The sequence below is a fragment of the Phoca vitulina genome, unplaced genomic scaffold (assembly GCF_004348235.1).
Source record: "Phoca vitulina isolate PV1807 unplaced genomic scaffold, GSC_HSeal_1.0 scaffold11, whole genome shotgun sequence".
In the NCBI taxonomy this organism is placed as follows: domain Eukaryota; kingdom Metazoa; phylum Chordata; class Mammalia; order Carnivora; family Phocidae; genus Phoca; species Phoca vitulina.
Genome location: NW_022589714.1, coordinates 16,688,870 through 16,697,348, shown reverse-complemented (window position 1 = coordinate 16,697,348; position 8,479 = coordinate 16,688,870).

The window sequence follows — 8,479 nt, the reverse complement described above, 5'->3', positions numbered from 1 at the left end:
TCCAGCAACCCTCAGTTTGTTTCCTGAGATTAAGAATTCCTCATATCAGTGAGGTCATATGATACATGTCTTTCTCTGACTGACTTATTTTGCTCAGCATAACACCCTCCAGTTCTATCCACGTTGTTGCAAATGGCAAGATCTCATTCCTTTTGATGGCTGCATAATATTCCATTGTATATATATTAACATAACAATAAAAATTTAAAAAAGAATTTCTTAATGAAGCAATTACACCTGAATGACAATTCTGGTCATCCAAAATTCAAATCAAAATTGACATAATTTTATTAAATAAAACTTATTAAATAACTATATAATCTGGCCTATGCCTACAAAATGATATCACATCAGTTTTTAAGATCCAAACATCCTCTCTCCTGATGGCACAATGTCATCCTCCTCAGCGGGTTCAACAGTTAATTGTTAGAGTCTCCAAAAGGAGGCTGGGCATGAGACGGCAACTAGTCTGTCAGCTGCAGCCCATGTTCAGTGTTTTCCATCTTGTTCGTTAGCTCCAGCTCCCACTTGTCCATTATCACTGGCTATGAATCTCCACAGAGATCCACAGACATCGTTGACTGTGCCCATTGTGAGAACACATAAACATCAAAGTCGTGTCTCTCAAAGTTTCTAAAGCTGCCAGTCTTTGGGTTGTCAGAGTAATTTGGGTTCTGTGAAGAGAATAATGTATTCTCCCACTGTCTCTTTCCCATCAGCTCAGACTTAGCTTATATAGCTCCCTCAAAAACAGTTTCTCTCTGATGCCATTCTTTTTCCCTCTAAAGACAATGTTTTTCTTCTCAGAGCCACAAAGTCACTTCAATCTCCATGTTAGCTATGGGCTTTCCCTTACTTATGCCTAAACAAAACAACACAACCCCCTCCACACCAAATATTTTTTTTTAATTGCCATCTTTTACTTAAAATAAAGCATTGGAAGCAAAAGAGATTTCCAGTCTCTAGTTCTTCTACATAGAAAATTACTGAAAGTTTTGAAATTATAAGGTTTTGTTTTTATTTTGTTTTGTATTGTTTTGTTTTTTTTTCATTTTCTACCCCTCACCCCACCTCCAACAAGATTCTTGGTTTAATTAAAGCTACTTACAAGGCATTGTATACTTCTCACCTCAGCAGGCTCTGATAACACATGGTCTTAAATGAAGACCTAAATGTTGTAATGACGACAGCGAATTCTCAAATGATGCATCGTTGCAAAGCCGTACTCTAGAAATCATGGCCCTTTGCTCTTCTGTATGTAAAGCATCATACCAGATGCTTTAGAACATGCAAAGGTACCTGTCCTCCATGGCTTATAATCTGGAAGAAAAGGAATCTATCGATCTATCTATCTGTAATATTTATTTCCAAGACAGTCTGTGAATAGCCATGATTACCTAAGTGAAGAAGAGTGCATTTTTGGTTAAAGTTTTTACGAATTCATAGAAGAGTCGAGATTTGACTTAGGTGTTGAAAGAGGAATGGTACATTGACAGGCAGCGGTGAAGGAGAAGGGCATTGCAGGCAGCTCTGAAGTAACCACCTGGACAAAGGCATGGATGCAGTGAGGTGTGAAAGGATGGTGAGGAAGGAATATTGTGAAATATGAAGGTGGTTAACTGAAATAATCAAATTATTGAGACACTTGGGCAGCTGGCTAAATGTTTGAACTTAATTCTCATTTAAGTGAATGGGTATTGAATCTTTGGAGTAGAGGAAAAGTATGATTAGATTTGGGTTTCAAGAAAAATATAAAACCTGTCAGCTTAAAAAGTAATAAATAATCTTAAAGTAACTTTGAGAAAATGGGAGAGGAGAAATGTATAACAGTTTATTGCAATGTTAAAAGCAAGTGATACATACCAGACACATAGCCTATTAGGATTGCCAAATGATACCCAAAAATAATGACACTAATAGGAAATGTGTACTTGTCCCTGCTTAGCTCAAGATCAAGTAACTTTTTTTTTTTTTTTTGCTTCTTGGGAAGAAAGCAAGATGAATATTGTATTGAATTACCTAAAGGTAAATGAACCCCATCCAGAAACAAACTGCCTTGCTTTAAGGATTCTGTTTTCTACAAATGGTCTCATTGTTTATATAATAGTAACAATCATGAATTGTACTTGTAGGATTCAGTATGGATTTGTCTTTACATACTATTTTATTGAACCATATTGCAGCAGTCTGGAAATATTTTCAAAATTGTTGTCCCTTGGAATCTAGAAATATGCCTGTTGGCCATGAACTGTGAGACTAGCTGAAAAAATTGCAAATGAAATGCACATTATTAGTCATAGGAACAGTTAGGCTAGTCATGCTATAATCAAGCTATCAATCTTAGATTGAGTTGCTTGCTGTCCCTGATGGCTTCATTATACAGCTAAGTCTGAAGGAGGATACTGCCAGTCAAATGAAGAATCCCTTCCACCAAAACCAAAAGCACTGCAAGTGGGGATGCAGGAAGGTAGAAGTAGCTAATTTATTCATAGGGAAAGTTTCACTTCGTACTGAATTATCAGGCGGTACGTAACTTCAGAAAGTTTAATTCCAAAATCTCTTCACTGTAATAGATCTCTTTGCTGGTTATAATCCATAAATGTTGCCTAATGATTTATTCAAGCAATGCACACTAGGCATTCATATAGCTCAAGAGGTTGAAAGAATTAAATGTAGTTTCTTGATATTTTGCTATTAATCTACAGGGTTTTATTGCTATTCTTACAGCTTTTTCATAGGAAATAAGTACTTTCTCCGTATAGCTACAATGCTGTGTCGCTCTAGTGTCTTGTGTGGAGCACAGCCTTTCTCTAATTAAACAATAACAACAACAACAACAAAAACCAAAACCCCTCATTTATAGCAGAGGTTAGCAAACTACAACCCATGGACTAAGTTTGGCCTGCCGCCTATTTATGAAAGGCCTACAAGCTAAGAATGGTTTTTACATTTTTTAAATGGCTGGTTAAAAAAATCGAAAGAAGAGTAGTATTTCATGACATGCAAAAATAATATGAAATTCAAAGTTCAGTGTCCATAAAGAAGTATTATTGGAACATAATCATGCCCATTCATTTATGTGGCTGCTTTTAAGCTACAATGGCAGAGTCGAGTAGTTGGAACAGAGAGCCTCTGACCCACAAAGGCCAAAAAATATTTACTATCTGTCTCTTTAGAGAAAAAATTAGCCAAACTCTGGTTTGCAGCATTCCTAGAACAAGGGATCATATAAGAAATTAAGAGTCACTTTGTTTTTGTTTTTGAAGCCAAGGAGTTAAAAAAAAAAAAAATATATATATATATATATATATATATATATATATATATATAGCTATCTAGTAAAAGAGCAAAAGTTTCCTCTACAAGGTTTTAGTTTATGTGGCCGTAATGCCAGAATTCTCACTCGGGTACCTAAAAGTCAGTGATTTTGAACCATGTGGGAAAATACAAGTGAGCCAGTAAAATAATACATGAAAGGACGTAGTGTAGGCCTGAAGTCCCTGCAAGGCTTGAGAAAATATAGCGAGTTACCGAACGTGTGCCCGTTTGCATTTCTTTCTGGCAGGCATGTAAAAGTGAACTATTTATAGTGAGTCAGGCAATGGCTGAATGCACTTTAGCTAAAGAACTACCTTAGAAAATAACAGGACAGTTCTTTGGGGGAGGTGGGAGAAGAAAAGGCTACCTTAAACAAAAAAAAGAGTCAAAGAAAGAGAAGAATGTGATCCATACTTGAGAACATGAGAGGGCGTGACGCTCTGACGTGAAAACTGCTTTCCCCGGCTCTGAGGCCTTCACTGTCCCTCTCAGTGCAGCTGGTACAGCCGCGGAATCTGTGCGGCTTCGGTCCTCTAACCCGGTAGCTTAAACCCATTCCAATACACACGGCTCCTGCTGCCCGGGGCCCCCCATGCAAAACAGAAGAGGAGAAATAAACAGGCTCTTGAGGTGTCTGTTTTTATTCTCAATTCTCCCCAGATCAAGGAAACAGAACCAGTCTAAATGGTTTCAGGGTTCCGTGGCAGCCTGTGGTGTTTAGTGGCATCACAGTACAAATCAAAGGAGCAGATCAAACTGCTGCTGGCTGCTGGGGAAAGAGACTCAGAGCTCCGAGGGAGCCAGTTACAGACATCTAACATGATGTAGAGCCTTGCTTGGGCTTCTAGAATTCTGAGGATGTACCGACTGGAGCATATGTGAATATACATCACTAGGATTCATCTGCTCCTTTTAAATCAAAGGACCAGCTCTGTGCGTCAGGACACAAGCCCCCAGATGTCTGAACAAGGCCTCGGCGCAGTGCAGCTCGCATCACCGAGTCCGAACATGCCACTTTCAGGGACAGCGGTTGCTTCGGGGCCAGCATCATATTGCTTTAAAGGCGTAGCGGCGTAGCTGTTGGCTGTTTCACTACCTTAGCTTTGAGGCTTTATCTGGTTTTGATTTGATTGCCCTAATTTATTCCTCAGTTCATTGAATTTGAGCAGCTGCTCCAAGATTCACTCAACCTTTTCTTGCTATCATCCATCCTTGCATACAATTCCTTATTTCTAAGTAGTGAGGAAAGGAGAAGTGTTTTCCTTTTGCTAAAACAAGTAAATTGTTTCTAACTAACTGGGTGGGTTTGATCTGAGAGATCTGATTCTCACATCTGCACTTTCTCTGAGATGGTTCCACAGTTACTCTGAGGTCTTGCTGTAGTTTGCGGCAGTTTCCAGTAATTGAACAAGCAACATACTGTAATTTAGCAACTTGGCTTTAGCTGTTTGTTAACTTTTCTCCAAGTGTAATCCCTCACAGTCTTCATTTCTCACTCCTATGCTTAGTTATGGCCTTCACGTAAAGTCAGAATTTCATTGTGTGAACCAGTAATATTTTTTAACAATGTTAGAAAATTGACAGCCATCCCCTAAAATGTAATGAAGATGAGAAATAAAGCAATAATGGGATATGAAATAAATGGTAGAGGTTGGCAATCAATGAAAACTACTGAGAACATCAGTATCTAACTGTATCTAACAGCTTGTATCTAACACTTGCAAAAGTAAAGTCTGAAGGGGCACCTGGGTGGCTCAGTTGGTTAAGCGACTGCCTTCAGCTCAGGTCATGATCCTGGAGTCCCGGGATCGAGTCCCGCATTGGGTTCCCTGCTCAATAGGGAGTCTGCTTCTCCCTCTGACCCTCCCCCCTCTCATGCTCTCTCTCTCATTCTCTCAAATAAATAAATAAAATCTTTAAAAAAAAAAAAAAAAAAGTAAAGTCTGAAGTCCAATGAATAGAGAGGAAGATTCTATTAGGAGCATTATATGAGATATAAAAGTACAGAGTGTTAGAAGGTGTATCAATTTTATTTTAAAAACATTATACATATAGAGTAGAGATTAAAAAAAAAAAACTACCCTTTTCCTTCTATTATATTGTAAACTCTAAAATCATACTTAATCTGGACTCCTCCATTTTAGCAAAATGTACCGTACTGTGTTGATGGCTAAGACTTGAATCACTTCTTTTTGGAAAGAGGAAATACAAGATATTCAAGAAGAGCCATTACAAAATCACTTCAACAAATCATTTGAAAGTGCAAGTGGTAACTGTTCCAGTAAATGTAAAAGCAATTATAATGCATGTTAAGCAGGTCTTTAGCTTGTTATAAGCAAGGACACACAGGATTTGGAATAAAAAGTTCTGTGTGATTTAGGACAAGTCACTTAAATTTCCCAAATCTTAGTTTTCTTGCCTTTAAAAAGGGGGGGATGGAAATACTGGCACCCACAGAGTTTGAAGAAATGAGATAAATATATTCAGGGTATTTAAAATCAATTTGTAAATTGGGGAGCAACTACATGAAAGTGATTTTAATTCCGTAGACTTTCTGTCTGATGCCAATTCAAGTGATACTGATGATAATTGTTTCTGGAGCACCTGGTGTATGCTAGGTCCTCGGCAAAGGGCTTGTAGTGTAGTTTCTCTAACCTTTATGACAACCCTGAAAAGTTAGGTATTGTTATCTCTGCTCTGACTACAGTACACACTTCCTGGGAACTTAGTTCCTATTTGTTATATGTGCACAGCTTCTTTACCAGCTGTTTTGTAGATAAAGACCTACATACTGGACTATCTCTTACTTATCCTTTAAAAACTGGCTTCAGCTTCACCCATACCCCCCACACTGGACCTAGGACCCATCCTCTTTGCTTAAAGTCTTTAGCGGCAATTCTTACCTTCTGTGAGAGTTTAGACAGTATCACAAACGACGTAAGATAAAGATACATAAGAACTTTGGGGGGAAGAGGGAGAAAGAGGAATTCTTCTGATTTTATATAGATGACCAAAAAAACAGTGTTTTGGAAGAAAAATTGCAAAGATAAAATTAGAATTGTGGGTCATAGGCTGAAAGATGTTAAGGATGTTATTTAAGGGGGAAAAAAAAACCTGTTCCCTTTAAAAATTTACTTCTTCCACTGTATTTTCTATTTGTTTTAGAATTGTGAGAGCAAGTGTTTCCTTCCATGTGTTGCAGATTTAATTCTATAATTTTCTAAGTGAAAGAGACATCTTGATGAATGACAGTGAAGGGATTTAGTGGAAATAACAGGAGGCAGTAAAATGTCTCCTGTTGCGGTGCCAAGGTGGAGTTGAGGACACAGCTCCCAGGCCTTGTTTTGCTCAGGGGCTCTGATTTGGTACGGGCTTGAGGGTGTGCCCACCTGAGTCCCCACCTCATGCAAGCTTTGTTATGGAATGGTGCCAAAGCATATTGTGCTTTAGCTTGTAAAATCCCTGTGTTTTGGGGTATTTTTTTTACAAAGAATAACAAATTGTCAGTTCTCAAAGAGACACAATGAGATGTGTGGGGAAAATAGTAAATTTGTGAATGAGAAAATGAATCCCAAACAGGTGCTCTTATTTCTACACTGATAAATTACAGAGAAATTTCTCTGGCACAGTTCTGCTAAGCCTAAATATTGCTCTGAATGGTTGTCAAGCCATCATTAAGCAAGCAGAGCCCATTATGACATTCATGGCCCTTAGCCACCTTTGGCTTAGTGGGCCCCTTCTTCCATTAAAAAAAAAAAAAAATAGAAATTTTAAAAAATATTTATTAAAAATTATATTTTAAAAGTGTTCGTAAAGATGAATATATTTATATTGTGTATTAAAACGTTTTATTTGACCTAAAAGTTCATTTTCCTTCTGATTTTAAAAATAAAAGAAGACTTTTTGTGGGCACTTAACCGTGTGGGTGGGCCCTGGACTCTGCGCGTGCTATGCGTAATAGGTAAGCCGGTCTCCATATACTTTACTTTGTAAATGATGAGTTTCTAGAACTATGTTCATAAATGAGAGAGGTCTTTCTCTATAGTTTTAAAATTAAGCCTTTATTAAATTTTGACATCAGCATTATAATACCTAGATACAAAGAACAGGGAATTTTCCTTCTATTTTCTGTTTGGGAACTAATTAAATGTTGTGGAGTCGTCTTTTCTTCAAATTAAAGCCTATCTGGGGTGCCTGGGGGGTGCAGTTGCTTGAGTGTCCCGACTCCTGGCTTCGGTTAAATTGTAATCTCAGTTGTGGGATTGAGCCCCATGTAGGGTTCTGTGCTGTGTGGAGTTTGCTTGAGCCTCTCTCTCCCTCTTCCTCTGCCCCTCTCCCCTGCATACGCACACACTCTCTCTCTCAAATAAATATTAAAAAAAAAAAAAACCTATCTATAAAATCATTTGAACCCAAATATTTCAGGAAGAGAGCATTCTTGACCAACTTTTTTTCACTTCTTTTTGGTTTACTGGTCTATCTCCTGTTTCTTCTTCTATGTAAGCCAATTTTCCTGGAAAAGTTATGCATTTTACCAATTTGTTTACATTTATAAGCCAAGACTTATATATCATATAGTCATAAAACTTTTATCTGCTCCCAATCTGTAGTTGTTTAATACTTTTCATTCTTAATGTTCATATGGTCTTCTTTCTCTTTTTCTGGATTTGCTATGCTAGAGAGTTCATTATTTTATTTATTTTTTTTTTGAGAGTCGATTATTTTAATCATTCTTTCCAGTGAGATCTTTGAGGTTTATTGATCAAATCTACCATTATGCTTTTAACTAATTTTTATTTCTTTTTTCTTTATTATCATTTTCTCCCACTTTCCTTTACATTTTAAAAAATAGTTTCTTGGATTGAATGCTTAGTTCATTTATTTTTATTCTTTATAACTCAATGAAATAATTTAAATGATATATTTTCTTCTGATTTTTGCTTTGGCTACATGCTGTATGTTTTTGTATATGGTATTTTCTTTGGTGATGTCTAAAAAGTCTTTGTCATTTTAATTTTTTCACAATCTTGTAATTGTTTAGGGGAATTCTTACCAAAAAATTCCCAATGATGATTTTTGCCATAGTTAAATCTTAAAAAAAAAAAATCATTTTCATTTCATCATGCTAAAAATTTGTAATGTACATTTTCTGTTTTGGAAT